The sequence below is a fragment of the Perissodus microlepis genome, chromosome 3 (assembly GCF_051167445.1).
Source record: "Perissodus microlepis isolate ML-2025 ecotype Zambia chromosome 3, ASM5116744v1, whole genome shotgun sequence".
Taxonomy (NCBI): Eukaryota; Metazoa; Chordata; class Actinopteri; order Cichliformes; family Cichlidae; genus Perissodus; species Perissodus microlepis.
Genome location: NC_140463.1, coordinates 51,519,865 through 51,537,110, shown reverse-complemented (window position 1 = coordinate 51,537,110; position 17,246 = coordinate 51,519,865). Strand labels below are relative to the sequence as shown.

Here is a 17,246-nt window from a genome sequence, read left to right as displayed (position 1 = left end):
CAAGAGTTGGCTTTCATTGGTACAGCTTGAAGTAATTTCTTGTAAACACACATTTCTCTTGTATTCTTAACAGTTCTTCCACCCTCTTTTTTGGTATATTAGTCAACAAAAGGATCGGTTCACACACATGTTGTAGGCCGGTTAGCTCAGCTGGTCAGAGCGTAGTGCTAATAACGCTAAGGTCATGGGTTCAATCCCCATACTGGCCATTCCAGCAGCCATCCAAGGTACTGTCTCATGATAGACTGTGGGTTTTATTTGGTGGGATCCAAGAAAAAATCTCTGCCAACTTCCAGGTGAGTGATGTACGCAACTACAAATGACAGCAAACCATAAAATTCACTGACACATGACACGCTAATGAATACATTACATGCTTAGCTACAATCTCCAAATCATTTTTCAAGCTACTTTCTGGATAAATCACTCATTTCCAAAGTCTGACACAGCATACTGCATCAAAAACTGTTGCTTTATATCCTCACCTATCGACCCTAACAGTAGAAGACGCACACCATGTATTGTTTTGTGGCAAATTTCTTCTTAAAGCATTTTTTGTAAGTCAACAGAAGACTTTTTTTTCCCCCACTATGTTGAGGTAATTTCTTGTAAACACACATTTCTCTTGTGTTCTTAACAGTTCTTCCACCCTCTTTTTTGGTATATTAGACCAAAAAAAGGGGTCGGTTTAGACGCAAGTTGTGGGCCGGTTAGCTCAGCTGGTCAGAGCGTGGTGCTAATAACGCCAAAGTCATGGGTTCAATCCCCATACTGGCCATTACAGCAGCCATCCAAGGTACTGTCTCATGATAGACTGTGGGTTTTATTTGGTGGGATCCAAGAAAAAATCTCTGCCAACTTCCAGGTGAGTGATGTACGCAACTACAAATGACAGCAAACCATAAAATTCACTGACACATGACACGCTAATGAATACATTACATGCTTAGCTACAATCTCCAAATCATTTTTCAAGCTACTTTCTGGATAAATCACTCATTTCCAAAGTCTGACACAGCATACTGCATCAAAAACTGCTGCTTTATATCCTCACCTATCGACCCTAACAGTAGAAGACACACACCATGTATTGTTTTGTGGCAAATTTCTTCTTAAAGCATTTTTTGTAAGTCAACAGAAGACTTTTTTTTCCCAATATGTTGAGGTAATTTCTTATAAACACACATTTCTCTTGTGTTCTTAACAGTTCTTCCACCCTCTTTTTTGGTATATTAGACCAAAAAAAGGGGTCGGTTTAGACACAAGTTGTGGGCCGGTTAGCTCAACTGGTCAGAGCGTGGTGCTAATAACGCCAAAGTCATGGGTTCAATCCCCATACTGGCCATTCCAACAGCCATCCAAGGTACTGTCTCATGGTAGACTGTGGTTTTTGTTTGGTGGGATCCAAGAAAAAGACCTCTGCCAACTTCCAGGTGACAGATCGGGCCACGTAAGCTTTATGACCTCCATTGGCAGATGATACTCTGGCTTAGTGGGTGGATCCACTGTGCATGTGGCAGGTAGGACTACGTTTTTAAGAGCGTGATACATGGGAGAAATGCTGTGGCATAATATATTATATTTCTGAAGTATGACGGAAGGAAAAAGTTACATTTTTTCATATTTAAAAAAAAAATTCAATTTCATATGATCAAATTTATGTCAAAAAGTTCATATTTATTCTCTCCTATGTCATGTGTGAGTACTGTACTGTAAATGTCATATATATCAGATGATACTGATAACCTAATGCTAATAACCATGCAGAGGTCTCTAGGTCTCGACTTTTATGGAGCATGTGAAGTTTTGAGCAGAGTGGACAAAGAACAGTTTCTCAGCAGGTTCAACGGGTTGCTACAACACAGGCCGATGAAGTACTGCACTCACTCATCCAAACTGGCAAACATGTAACATACACCCTAAGACTGATCCTGCTTTTTACTCCGTTGCTATGATTTAATTTGATATTATGTAGCCTTGGAGACAGTTTGCATAGATTAGAATGTTAGATTCCTGTGATGTCATCAATGCCCGATGTTTTGTTTTAATGTCTTGTGATAGTTCTAAGTGCAGACAAAGTCCGAGTTCAAGTGAGTTTAGTCCAATTTTGATCCAGTTTCTGACATGTGGTCAAAATCTTGGCCGACCTTTACCACACCACGTGCTGTGCGTAAATATCTAGGTGAGTAAAGTCCTTTACCTGTTAAATTCATCTTAATTTGGGGCTTTTACTTCAGGTGTTTTGATTCAGTAGTAACCAAGTGATCTTTGTACAAACTGCAGACCGCCACACTGATCCCTGCTTCCTCAGGATAGAGGACAGGACGTCAGATGGGCGAATCAAGAGCTCCAAACGGAAAGATTGTGCCACAGAAAGACAGACAAAACAGTATATAAAATCAAAACAGATAAAATCAGAAGAGTAGATAAAATCAGTAGTTAAATGTAAGTTTTGAAATTTAAGCTTAAAAGTGTGGATTTGGTGCTTTATTCAAATGCAGCTGAGAATAGGTGAGTCTTCAACCTGGATTTAAATAAACTGAGTGTTTCAGCTGATCTGAGGCTTTCTAGAATAGAATAGAATAGCCTTTATTGTCATTGTACAGAGTACAACGAAATTGGAGTGCCACTCCCTTGGTGCAAGTTTCAATAATAAATACAAATGTAAAATATAAAAAGTACAAAAAAACAAAACAAAAAACAATCGTATTACTCAAACAATAGTATGTACAATATATATAGGATAGCAGCATTAATATAATGACAGTATGAGTAGCAGCATAATATAATGACAGTGACGGTATGGAATAGGTTCAATTGTTTTTGTGCTTATTTACTGCGGTGATAGCTCTGGGAAAGAAGCTATCCCTGAATCTGTTTGTCCTGGTTTTATGTGACCTGTACCGTCGGCCTGACGGTAATAGTTCAAACAGTTGATTGCTGGGGTGAGAGTAGTCCTTGATGATATTGCCAGCTCTGCTGAGGTACCGAGAGTTTGCAGTGACCTCCAGGCTGGGCAGAGAGCAGCCAGTGATCTTCTGGGCTGTGTTGATGACCCTCTGCAGTACTTTCCTGTCCGCAGCTGAGCACCCTGCATACCATGATGTTATGCCGTACGTTAGGATGCTCTCTATGGTGGCTCTGTAAAATGTCACCAGCAGCCTCTCCTCCAGGTTGTTCCTCCTGAGCACTCTCAGAAAGTGGAGACGCTGCTGGGCCTTTTTAACCACCGCCGTGGTATTTGCAGTCCAGGAGAGGTCATCAGAGATGTGCACGCCCAGAAACCTCATGGAGTGTACCCTCTCCACACAGTTCCCGTGGATGTAGAGTGGGGCCGGGTCTGCTCTGCCCTTCCTGAAGTCCAAGATAAGTTCTTTAGTTTTCGTGGTGTTCAGTTGGAGGTTGTTAACTGAACACCACTCAGTCAGTCTGTTGACCTCATCTCTGTAGTCCGACTCATCCCCCCTTGAGATGAGTCCAACCACTGTGGTGTCATCCGCGAACTTTATGATGGTGTTTGAGAGATGGGTAGGGGAGCAGTCGGATGTGTAGAGCGTAAACAGGAGGGGACTCAAAACACATCCTTGTGGAGACCCGGTGCTGAGTGTGATGGTGCTGGACAGGTGGGGGCCGAGTCTGACAGACTGTGGTCTATTTGTCAGGAAGTCCTTGATCCAGAGGCAGATGGGGGTGGAGAGTCCCAGGTGAGACAGTTTCTGGACCAGGATCTCCGGGATGATATGATTGAATGCTGAGCTAAAGTCCAGGAAGAGCATTCTCACATAGCTTCCTCGGTGATCCAGGTGACTCAGCGCAGTGTGGAGCGCTATGGTGATAGCGTCCTCGGTGGATCGATTTGTCCTGTAGGCAAATTGGTGGGGGTCCAGAGTGGGAGGCAGACCGGCCCTGATGTGCTGACAGACCAGTCTCTCAAAGCACTTCATCACTACAGGCGTAAGTGCAACAGGCCTGTAGTCATTTGGGCTGGCCACAGCTGTCTTCTTGGCGATGGGGATGATGGTGGAGGTTTTGAGGCAGGGCGGGACGGTGTTTGATGACAAGGAAAGGTTGAAGATTTTAGTGAAGACTCCGGTCAGTTCGTCAGCACATGCTCTGAGAACCTTTCCATGTATTCCATCAGGACCTGCCGCCTTCCTGGGATTCACTGACCTTAGAACACACCTCACTTGATGCTCCCTGAGTGTTAGTGTGCCAGTGCTGGGGGCGGGTGGAAGTGGTGTGGCAGCTGGGGGCCTGGTCGTCTCAAAGCGGGCGAAGAAACGGTTTAGATCCTCAGCCAGCGAGGCATCAGTCCTAGATGTCGCCTGGTTATTGCTTCTGTAGTTGGTAATGTGATTGATCCCCTGCCACATTTTTCTGGGGACGTTGTCAGCAAAGTGATCTTCAATCCTTCTCCTATAGTCCGTTTTAGCTTTCCTGATGCCTCTACTCAGGTCTGCCCTGGCCGCCCTATACGCAGCCCTGTCCCCTGACTTGAAGGCAGTGTTGCGGCTTTTTAGGAGGGATTGTACTTCGCTATTCATCCAGGGTTTTTGATTTGGAAACACCCTGACCCTTTTGTTGACGGTGACATTGTCAACACAGTTCCTGATGTACGAGAGTACAGTGTCCGTGTACTCCTGGAGGTTGTGGCTGGAGAATAAATCCCATACAGTTGTTGAGAAGCAGTCCTGCAGTTGAGAAAGGGCTCCTTCAGGCTAGGTTTTTATTGTCTTTGTCTGGGGCTTTGTTTTTCTCAGCAGGGGGGTGTAGGTGGGGGTGAGGGACATGCAGAGGTGGTCAGATCCAGCCAGGTGGGGGAGGGGTGTCGCTCTGAAAGCATGCCTGATGTTTGAATAGACATGGTCCAAAGTGTGTTCTCCTCTCGTAGCAAAGTCCACAAACTGGACAAATTTAGGAAGCACAGTCTTTAGGCACGCTTTGTTAAAGTCGCCGGCGACAATAAAAACCCCATCGGGGTGGGCAAGCTGTTGTTTGTTTATGGTGTTGAGCAAGAGGCTGAGAGCCGTGCTAACGTTAGCATCCGGCGGTATATAAACAGCTATCACAATAACTACTGTAAACTCCCTCGGGATGTAAAAAGGTCTACACGAGACTGCCAGAACCTCCAAATCAGGAGAACAGTGTGTGTGAATGATCCTGCTGTTACAACTGGGAGTTTGTTCCAGATATAAGGCAAAGGAAAGTCCTGCAGCGATGGAACAAAACAACCACGCAGTAAAAAGAGCAAGACATCAAGCTGACAGGAGGAGGCCAGCTGCTCCGTCTATGAGTCAGATACACACAGCACATATAAAAGTCACACTAAAGGTAAGAAGTACATAGGTAAGTTCACACCACACCTGCAGTGATAGAGCCTCTTTCCCAAGCTCTCAGAGTTTAGCTGGTATCCATCTGCTAATCACTAGGAAGCTTCTAACAAAGACTGTATGAATGTGCACATTGAGGCAAAGTCAGCTTTCCTACATACAACTAATCACAACCCCTGTGTTTGTTTTGTCTCTCTGTAGAGGACTTTGAAGAAAACTACAAAGAGCAGGATAAGCTGGGTGAAGGAGGCTTTGGGACTGTCTTCTTTGGAAAATGTCTTTGAAAGGCCAAAAAAACATAGACTTGGAAGCCTACCTGGCAAACAGAAGAACCTTTGTGCACGAGAGGGAGGTTAAGGTCAGCGAGTGGCAAGATAACATATATGGCAAACTTTAATGGATAATGTAAATCTGATTATTTGAACGTATTTTTCATTTGTCTGTCTGGTCATAATGAGACAGCTGGTACATGCAGCCGCTGAAATGCAATCCAAGGGTGTCTTCCATCGAGACATTAAGCCAGACAATATTGTGTTTGACACATTGCCTGATCATCCAGCATTTCTATGTGTCAAATTCATCAATTTTGGTATTGGAGTCCCTTTTAGATCAGAAGCAGTCACACGAAGAAATGGCAGGTCGTCAGCCTCACTGTTTAAATGTCCTTGCCTGCCCACAGGCTTAGTGTCCACGCGCTCAGTGTCCACATGAATTCCTTACCATGAATAATTACATGGATTTTAGGGACCAAATCAGCCGCTGTAAACTGGCAGGACTTTAATGCCACCACAGCAGATTGCGTCACAGTTTTGCAGCTATAGTAACCTGGCAAGTAATCACTTGCCTTAAAAGTCTCGCCAGTCCCCTAGGGACACTTGTTGGTGGTATTTATTTGTTTATGTTACAGGCCTTGCTGTAGTAGGCATGACCACAGATTACAATCCTGTAAAACAGGAGAGATAATGAACAGAGGAAATCTGTTCTTGTTCAGTTTCCCTTTCAGGTGAGGTGACTCTGGGTTGCTCTGACATATAATATGTGTATTTGTTTTCTGGGCTCTCTCTGGATTCCTCTGAAGCTGATATGTTGCTCTCAGATTCACTGTTTGATGCTGAGCTTGTGGTGATACTCTAAGCCAGTACTGTACTCTGGCTGTTTCAGAGTTTTCACAGTCACTGCTTTCAGGTGTCTCCATCCAGTCACGTCTCCCAACACGATGACTTCTTTTCTTTTGGTTCCCTCTACGTGGAAGTGGTCCCTCAGTGGTCAACAGGTAGGTCAGTCACGAGGTGTAGGAGATTTCTATGAAGTAAACACATTACTTCTCTGAACACATTTTGTAAATGGGACTGTCACTCACTTGTTGTTTGACAACATACAAAGTTTGTTCCCAGTAAGGTCTCAATTTTCCAGGTCCTCCCCTCTCACTCATGTTACAGACTAGGACACTGTCTCACCAGGTTGGAGAGTGACTGTGTTCTGTGTGTGATGATCATAGTTCTTCTACCCCTTGCACTAGAGTGCTGGCTGTTCTCAGCTGCAGTATGATAAGCCTCTTCCATCCACAAAGCCCACTTTTTAGCATAGCTCTGAGGTGTTTCAGTCCCATCTCTGGCTAACAGGCCAAAAATTAAGTCTACTAGGAGATGGGGGTGTTGACCAAATATTTTATCAATTTTTGTGCATAATTCTTTCGAAACATCTGTCATGTATTGATATATGGCTATGTCTTAATGGAGTACTTTTCTATGCTGTGGTGTGCTGGGGGAGCAGCACAGCAAAGAAGGACTCATCCAGGCTGGAAAAACTGATCAGGAAGGCTGGCTCTGTGGTCGGCATGAAGCTGGACACTCTGGTGACAGTGGCAGAGAAAAGGACACTAAAGAAACTGCTGGACATTATGGACAATGCTGGGCATCCTCTGCACACGGCCATAAACAACCAGAAGAGCCTGTTCAGTGACAGGTTGCTTCTCCCCAAGACAAGAACCAACAGACTTAAAAACTCCTTTGTCCCACACGCCATCAGACTGTTTAACTCCTCTCTGGAGGGGAGAGGGAGGGGAAACAGGAGGACAAAGGAGGGGGGAACAACTAAGCTGTAGTGCCTCTTCACCTCACTGTGCAATTACCTTTGTGCAATACTTTTTGTTAATAGTCAACGGTGCAATAGACTCCATACTTGAAATGTGCAATCCACTTGTATTTTTATTTTTATTTTATTCCTATTTATTCTATTTATCCCCTTTGTATATTTTTATCTATATATGTCTTTGTATTTATATGTGTGTGTGTGTATATATATATATATATAATATTCTGTAACTCTATAACTTCTGTCGGTGCTGTGCTTATTTGGAACCGAATTTCCCAGAGGAACCCACCCGAGGGATTAATAAAGTTTTATCTTATCTTATCTTATCTTATCTAATGTGATGACCTTTGAACCGGATGTTGGTGTCCGAAGGAAGCCCCGTTAAGTGGCTAGTTGTAAGATGGACAGTATTCAATAAAGCCAGATAAAGACCATGCTTTATGTCCTGATTCAATTCAGAGTGCTCTGGCTAATTTAGTAATAAGGTGGGCACACAACAATGGCGACGAGGATGGGATGGACCTGAATTTGTTTTTGTGAGAAGTAGACCCAGCGGCGGCACGGTGTTAGCGAAAAACTTGTGGGCTAACATGGAAAAGTCGGGTATTCAACCGTTCGCCTGCTACACTGATCCAGCTACGCTTGGACCGAGATGGACGCGCTGGTTAACATCCTTCGAGTTGTTTGCTGATGGGAAAGGTCTTATTTTGACGGATGATGCTACAGCCGCGATCAGACAGCGGAGACGCGCTCTTCTACTGCACATGGCCGGACAGGACGTGCAGGACGTCTTCTCCACTCTACCACAGATGGGAGAGGCGATGGATTACACCGCTGCGGTGACTGCACTCAACACTTATTTTGTTCCTCAAGTGAATGCAGCATACGCACGCCAAACTTTCCACAAATTGTCCCAAACACCAGGTGAGACTGTGCAACAATTTTGTACACGTTTGAGGCGAGCTGCAAAGGACTGTGACTTTCAAGCTGACAATGATAACCAGATACGGGACGCTATCCTGAGTAAATGCACTTCTGAATATGTACGGAGAAAGCTGCTTGAGGAGGGTCCAGGCTTAACTCTAACGCGCACGTTGGAGGTGGCTTCACACTGTGAACGTGTGGAGGAGCAGATGGCGGCGATGAGCGTCGCCGGGGAAAAGAAAGGAGAGGACACGGTCAGCCGGATTTTTACAGCAAAGAAAGAGAAGAACAACAGACCAAAAGGAAAAATGAAAGATGATAATAAAACAGACAGACAGTGTTACAGGTGTGGTTATACTGACCACATGGGCAAAGATCCCAAATGCCCAGCACGAGGACAAACATGTCACAAGTGTAATGGTAAGGACCACTTTTCAAAAATGTGTCGTACAAAAAGACAAAAGAAACAAAATGTGAATGCTGTTGAACAAGATGATTATGCATTTACTGTGAATGATGATAATGTACCTGAGAAACTTACCTTTTCTGTTGGGGGAATAGAGTTGAAAATGTTAGTTGACTCTGGAGCTACAAGTAATGTGATGGGAGAAAACATATGGGAAAAGCTAAAAGCTGAAAAGATAAAATGTCACTCATATGTACCCAAAGAGCAGAGGAATTTATATGCATATTCCTCAGCACAGGCACTCACGGTTAAAGGTGCATTCAGATGTGAAATCAAGATTGGTGACAGGACTGAAGAGGCTGAATTTATTGTGATTAGAGGTAATGGTGAACCACTCCTGGGGAAAAAGACTGCCATAAAGTTAGGAGTGTTGAAAATAGGTGAAAATGTGGCGGCTGTCACAGATTTAAAGCACACTCTTAAAGAAAAGTATCCAAAAGTGTTCAAAGGAGTAGGAAAGCTAAACACCAAACAGATCAGCCTGTACATTGATCCAAATGTGAAACCAGTAGCACAGCCACTGAGGCGCATACCTTATCATTTGAGGGATGCAGTGGAGAAAAAGATCAATGAACTAATCGACATGGACATCATAGAACGTGTAGAAGGACCTACACCTTGGGTAAATCCTGTAGTGGTACTCCCAAAGAAATGTGACAAAGATATCAGAATGTGCTTAGACATGAGAAAAGCAAATGAGGCAATAATCAGGGAAAGATACCCCATACCCACTGTGGATGAAATTTTGCAAGGACTAAACGGCTCTGCAATCTTCACCAAACTCGATCTCAAGTGGGGATACCATCAGCTAGAGCTTACCCCGGAGTCAAGAGAGATAACTACATTTGCAGTGCACAACGGAGTATACCGGTACAAAAGGCTAATATTTGGAGTCTCATCAGCTAGTGAGCAATATCAGCATGAGATTGCCAATGCACTAGCTGGCATTGAAGGAGTTGAGAACATTTCAGATGATGTAATCATACACGCGCCAGATCAGGAAACCCATGATAAGCGCCTGCATGCTGTGATGAAGAGACTCTCTGACTGTGGCCTGACACTAAACTCAGAGAAGTGTCAGTTCAACATGGACAGACTCGTGTTCATGGGAATACTGCTGACACAGAAAGGCATAGGCCCAACTGAAGAAAGAGTGAGAGCTGTGGTGGAAGCCCGAGAACCGAAGAATGCTACTGAGGTGAGAAGCTTTCTTGGACTGGTAGGCTTCAGTAGCAGGTTCATACCACAGTTTGCTACACTCTCTGAACCACTTAGACGTTTAACTCGAAAAGAAACTATGTTTACATTCGGGCCAGAACAAAAGCAAGCATTTGAAAGACTAAAGACTGAGTTAGCCAGAGCAGGTACCCTAGCCTATTTTGACAAAGAAGCCCCAACCAGAGTCATAGCAAATGCAAGCCCTGTAGGCTTGGGCGCAGTGCTAATACAAATACAGAACGGAGAAGAGGTACCAGTGTGCTACGTAAGTCGGAGTTTAACAGACTGTGAGCGAAGATATTCTCAAACAGAAAGAGAAGCCCTAGCACTGGTATGGGCATGTGAGAGACTACATCCATATGTGTATGGCAGGAAGTTTGACCTAATCACAGACCACAAGCCGTTAGAGGTCATATACAGCCAGAAATCTAAACCTTGTGCACGCATAGAAAGATGGGTTCTCAGACTGCAACCATATGACTTTAAAGTAGTGCACATCGCGGGAAAACAAAACATTGCGGATTCACTGTCAAGACTGCTGTCTGACACCACGTCAAAAGAGATACATAAGCATGAATCTGAAGAATATGTGAGATTTGTTGCAGTTAATGCTACTCCAAAAGCACTCACAACAAGAGAGGTTGAAGAAGCCTCTGCTACAGACTCAGAATTAACAGAAGTTCAATTCAATTCAATTCAATTCAATTTTATTTATGTAGCGCCAAATCACAACAAAAGTCGCCTCAAGGCGCTTCATAGATACAGAGAAAAACCCAACAATCATATGACCCCCTATGAGCAAGCACTTTGGCGACAGTGGGAAGGAAAAACTCCCTTTTAACAGGAAGAAACCTCCGGCAGAACCAGGCTCAGGGAGGGGCGGCCATCTGCTGAGACCGGTTGGGGTGAGAGAAGGAAGACAGGATAAAAGACATGCTGTGGAAGAGAGACAGAGGTTAATAACAGATATGATTCAATGCAGAGAGGTCCATTAATACATAGTGAGTGAGAAAGGTGACTGGAAAGGAAAAACTCAATGCATCTTGGGAATCCCCCGGCAGCCTACGTCTATTGCAGCATAACTAAGGGAGGATTCAGGGTCACCTGGTCCAGCCCTAACTATATGCTTTAGCAAAAAGGAAAGTTTGAAGCCTAATCTTAAAAGTAGAGATAGTTTCTGTCTCCCGAATCCAAACTGGAAGCTGGTTCCACAGAAGAGGGGCCTGAAAACTGAAGGCTCTGCCTCCCATTCTACTTTTAAATACTCTAGGAACAACAAGTAGGCCTGCAGAGCGAGAGCGAAGTGCTCTAATAGGGTGATATGGTACTACAAGGTCATTAAGATAAGATGGGGCCTGATTATTTAAGACCTTGTATGTGAGGAGCAGGATTTTGAATTCAATTCTGGATTTAACAGGAAGCCAATGAAGGGAAGCCAAAACAGGAGAAATATGCTCTCTCCTTCTAGTCCCTGTCAGTACTCTTGCTGCAGCATTTTGGATTAGCTGAAGGCTTTTCAGTGAGTTTTTTGGACATCCTAATAATAATGAATTACAGTAGTCCAGCCTGGAAGTAATAAATGCATGAACTAGTTTTTCAGCGTCACTCTGAGACAGGATATTTCTAATTTTAGAGATGTTGCGCAAATGGAAGAAAGCAGTCTTACATATTTGTTTAATATGTGCGTTGAAGGACATGTCCTGGTCAAAAATGACTCCAAGGTTCCTCACAGCGTTACTGGAGGCCAAGGTAATGCCATCCAGAGTATGAATCTGGTTAGATACCATATTTCTAAGATTTTCAGGGCCGAGTACAATAACCTCAGTTTGATCTGAATGAAGAAGCAGAAAGTTAGCGGCCATCCAGGTCTTTATGTCTTTAAGACATTCCTGCAGTTTAACTAATTGGTGTGTGTTATCTGGCTTCATGGACAGATAGAGCTGGGTGTCATCTGCATAGCAGTGAAAATGTATGCTATGTCTTCTAATGATGCTGCCTAAGGGAAGCATGTATAATGTAAACAGAATTGGTCCTAGCACTGAACCCTGTGGAACTCCATAATTAACCTCAGTGTGTGAAGAGGACTCTCCATTTACATGCACAAATTGGAGTCTATTAGATAGATATGATACAAACCACTGCAGTGCAGTACCTGTAATACCTACAGCATGTTCTAATCGCTCTAATAGGATATTATGGTCGACAGTATCGAACGCTGCACTGAGGTCTAGAAGTGCGAAGAGCTATTGAAAATGGACACTTTGAAAAATGCAAAACATATTCACCCATTGCAAATGAACTGTGTGTCATCGGCTACATAGTTTTGCGGGGAACTCGCATTGTATTGCCAGAAAACCTCAGAGCTCAACCACTGTCACTAGCTCATGAAGGACATTTAGGAATTGTTGGAACCAAACAGCATCTCAGAACAAAAGTTTGGTGGCCAGGGATGGACAAAGCTGCAGAAAAGTTTTGTAAAGCTTGTCACGGATGTCAAATAGTAGCCAGACCAGATCCACCTGAACCACTGAGAAGCACACTTTTACCGGATGGACCATGGCGAGATGTGGTGGTAGACTTACTGGGACCGCTACCTTCGAACCACTCAATACTTGTACTGATAGATTACTACAGTCGGTACTATGAGTATGATGTAATGTCATCTACAACTGCTGAAAAAGTCATTGACTCTATTGACTGTATATTTAGCAGACATGGGCTACCAGTTACCATCAAATCTGATAACGGCCCACAGTTCAAATCTGAGCTGTTCAGAGAATATTGTGAAACTAATGGAATCAAACATATAAGAACTACACCAAAATGGGCTCAAGCAAATGGAGAAGTGGAACGTCAAAATGCATCATTGATGAAAAGAATCAGGATCGCACAAGCCGAAGGACTTGACTGGAAGCGAGAGCTAAGAAAATATGTAACAGTGTATCGCAGCATTGAACATCCAACCATGGGCAAAAGTCCAGCAGAACTCCTGTTCAACCGCAAAATGAGAGGAAAGTTACCGAACATCAGGGAGGCAAAAACAACGGAGTTGGACGTGCGTGACAGAGACGCTGAACAGAAAGGAAAATCAAAGATTTATGCTGATGAACGAAGGGGAGCTGAGTATTCAAAAGTTGACACGGGAGACACAGTGCTGGTTCAACAAGACAAAGTGGACAAGTTTACAACACCATTCAACGCAACACCACACAAAGTTGTAAGCAGAACTGGAAACCAAGTCATTATTGAATCACCAACAGGAGCTCGCTATCACCGGAATACCACACATGTGAAGAAATACGAGACAAATGAGACCAGAGAAGGACACTATGACACAATACCTGAAAGGGAGGAAGGTGAAACACCCACAAAGACTGACACCTTCACTCCAACACCACAAGAGGGCTCCCAGGGGCCAGAGAGACCAAGTAGATCACAGAGGGCTAAAAAGATACCCGAGAGGTTTCGTGATTTTGTGGTGAAATGAACTATAATATGTTAAGGTGAAGAGGTACCTTAAAATTGGCAAGTTTCAAGTTCATATGTGTATGTCGACATGTATATATTGAAAAAAGAAAAGTACATGTGTGGTGAGACAGTTAGATTATATAATTGTTAGAAAGTAAGACAAGAAGAATGTTCAATGTTGGAAAAAAAAAAAAAAGACATCAAAGTTATTACAACTAAAGTTTGAGTCTAAGGAAAAGGGGGATGTCATGTATTGATATATGGCTATGTCTTAATGTGATGACCTTTGAAACGGATGTTGGTGTCCGAAGGAAGCCCCGTTAAGTGGCTAGTTGTAAGATGGACAGTATTCAATAAAGCCAGATAAAGACCGTGCTTTATGTCCTGATTCAATTCAGAGTGCTCTGCCTAATTTAGTAATAAGGTGGGCACACAACAACATCAAGTGCCATAGTTGCATAAATAAGTCGGGAGAGGCCTTCAACTTTGGCTACCAAGGATCTTCCAGTAATGGATAAATCTCTTTGAAGCCAAAGATTAAATCTATGTTGTATTGCAGTTATAAGCAGTGTTGGGACTAACGCGTTATTAAGTAACGCGTTACAGTAACTACGTTATTATTGTGGTAACGAGCACGGTAACTAGTTATTATGCCAAAACCGGGAACGCGTTACTCGTTACTGGGATTTAGATAGGCTCGTTATTCGTTACTTCGTGTGGTGGCTATCGCGGAGCTTCCACAGATTCAATAACATTAGCAAGTGGTGGAAGCCAGCAGGTGGATGAAGGAAAAGGGAGGCAGGAGGAGAGACCCGAAGCGGCCGCTGGTCCGAGAGTGTCAGGTGAACTGAACTTCAGGTAAGAAGTTATAACCTGCAGTCCATCTGGGTCAGATATGAACCAAGTTTAGGTGGAGTTTATTTTCGTTATGCTGACTTTTTCGTACTGCGTGCTAGCTAGCATGACGGAGTTTCTATACAGCTGGGTGGGTGCTATGTTACTGATGTTGAACTTTATTTTGTTCTTAAGGTTAATTACTAGAGTTGCCAACCGTCCCGTAAAAAACGGAATCGTCTCGTATTCAGAGAAACTATTACGCGTTTCGTATTGAGGTGAAAAGGAACAGTTTGTCCCGGACTTCAGCTACAATAAAAAATACACAAAGCTGGAGTTATTCTGTGTTTACGCTGCACAGCTGCCTCTTCTTTTCTCATCCTCTCACCCTCCCTCTCCTGTTTCTACTTCAATCATGAAACTGATCAATGATCAGCTGATCGGCTTTTCTCTCTTTTTTATTTATCGCCCACTTTGCGCCAGAAAGAGGAAACCAGCGGATGTCGCGCTAAACAACAGCAGCACTTTTAAGCTTGATCAGCTGTTGTTAGAATTTATTTAATATTAATTTCTAGTATCAGCTGATGTTTGCTGGAGCCACAGCTGTAAAGCTGCTGGTCATGATATCGGTTTGGTTATGTGATGAGTGGGAAACATGAAGATGAAACCAGGAGATGTCCTTACTGAATCATCAGAGCTGTGATGGAGAAACAGGTTTACCTTTTAGGTGACATGAATGAGTTGAAGGGAAGTTATGAACTGTTTCTGAGAGACAAATAACACCAGGATCCTTTTCTAAGTAGCTGACAGCTGGTAACTGTGCAGGGGCGGGTCTAGCAAAGTGTTGCCAGGGGTCCATGTAGGGCATTAAAAGGGAAAGGGGGGCACAAGGAAATACTTTTTTATTCTCATTTAAAATGTCTCACTTTTAAAAAATAATTATCTGAGTCTTACAACAAACAATTGATAGATTGATACATATATACCATCAGAACAGTGTACATCACTGTCACAACAGTGTTTATTTTCATTCAAAGGCTTTATGATTTTTCCTGTAATGGTGGGCCGGTCTCTAGTCAAAATGCCCGGGATGATTTTTTTGTCCCAGTCCAGCTCTGTATGCAGCTCATCTTCAGTCTGGTGTTACCTACATCTTCCTATTCAGAAGGCAGAATTTCCGAGTTCTGAGTACAATCGAAAGCACCACGACTGCAGTTTTTGTGTTGGATGTAAAAAGCAGGCTAGGATAGAATCAGGCATGGGATTTCTCTCGTGGAAATGTGCACATTATTTTTTCCTTTCTATTGGTAGGTGGCACAGTGCACTTGTGGCAAGTAAGCAATCTAGAAGACTGGCAATCTTGCTGGGTTACGGAAGCAACACATTAACAAGAGAATTCTGAGTAAAACCAAAGTTACTTTCCCTAGTAACTAGTTACTCTGAAAGTAACGAGTAACTTGAAGTAACTGAGTTACTTTTGATAGAAGTAACTAGTAATGTAACTAAGTTACTAATTTAAAGTAACTTACCCAACACTGGTTATAAGAGGGTCAAAATTTTCAGATAATCTGGCATCTTGGTCTTTTTGAATGATAATACCAAAATATTTAACCTTATTTTTAACAGGAACACCTGATATAATAGTATCTGTGCAGAATTTAACAGGGAGACGTTCACATTTTGGAATGTTGAGTTTAAGACCAGAGGCTATTGAGAAATTATTGACAACTTTGAGCGCTTCATCAACTTGATATTTATCCTTTAAAAAAAGTGTTGTGTCATCCGCTAGTTGAGTAATAGATAATGCTCTGCCAGCAATAGAGAGACCCACTACACTGCTGTTTTTAAAATGAATAGAGAGTAACTGCATAGGAAGAAGGAAAAGATGTGCAGAAATTGGACAACCTTGCTGGATCCCACAGTTGATATCAAATCTTTTCGTTGTACCAAATGGGAGTTTGATTGAGCTATTTGCATCTGCATATAAAGTTTGAATTGATTTTTTAAAGATATTTCCAAAACCAAAAATATCAAGTGCTCTGAACATGAATTCATGTTCAATGGAGTCGAAAGCTTTATAAAAATCCAAAAAAGAATGAAACTATTATCTGTGATTAAATCTGAATGATCCAAAATATCAATTACCAGTCTTATGTTGTTAGTTATGTGTCTGCCAGTCATAAAACCAGACTGTGTTTCATCAATGATATCATTAAGTGCACATTTTAACTTTTTAGCCAAACACATAGCAATTATTTTATAATCGTTATTCAGCAGTGAAATAGGTCTCCAATTTTCTATCAAAAGGGTGTCTTTTTGAGGTTTTGGAATCAAAGTAATTAGCCCCTGAGTCAAAGAAGGAGGGAGCTTTTCATTATCAATGCTTTCAATATATACTTTATGTAAAGAGCGTGATAAGTCCTTTGAAAATAATTTGTAAAATTCAGAAGTCAAACCGTCATTCCCTGGACTCTTATTAAGTTTCATTTTATTAATAGCACCTTCAATGTCTAGTATTGCGATGGGGGCATCACACATGGTTTTATTATTGTCACTAATTGTTTTAATATTACCTAAGGAATTATAGAATTCTTCCATGGCTTCTGTAGAAAGATTAGATTTATATAAATTTTTTATAGAAAAGTTCACAAGTCTTGGAAATCACTTGAGGGTCTTGTGTGATGACCCCATCTGAACAAAGTTTAGTCATGCTGGCAAGAGCATTATGGTGTTTTTCTAATTTGAAAAAATAGCTAGAGTTTTGTTCTCCGTCTTCAAGCCATTTCCTTCTTGACCACACAAAGGCACCTTTTGCCTTGTAAATATATATATTATCTAATTTTAATTGTAGAATTTGAAGTCTGTTCCGGTTATCTTCAGATAAATTATCAGGTGATCTAGACAAAGTGATA

General features: G+C 42.5%; 3 non-coding genes across 3 annotated transcripts; all 3 read left to right on the top strand.

The window, feature by feature from the left end:
* The first annotated feature begins 135 nt into the window (after positions 1-135).
* trnai-aau (transfer RNA isoleucine (anticodon AAU)) lies at positions 136-209 on the top strand. The gene has a single exon. It is a non-coding gene; the product is annotated as a tRNA-Ile (tRNA).
* A 495-nt stretch (positions 210-704) lies between these two features.
* Positions 705-778, top strand: trnai-aau (transfer RNA isoleucine (anticodon AAU)). The gene has a single exon. It is a non-coding gene; the product is annotated as a tRNA-Ile (tRNA).
* Positions 779-1,271: 493 nt separating this feature from the next.
* On the top strand, positions 1,272-1,345 carry trnai-aau (transfer RNA isoleucine (anticodon AAU)). Its single transcript has one exon. It is a non-coding gene; the product is annotated as a tRNA-Ile (tRNA).
* The last annotated feature ends 15,901 nt before the right edge of the window (positions 1,346-17,246 follow it).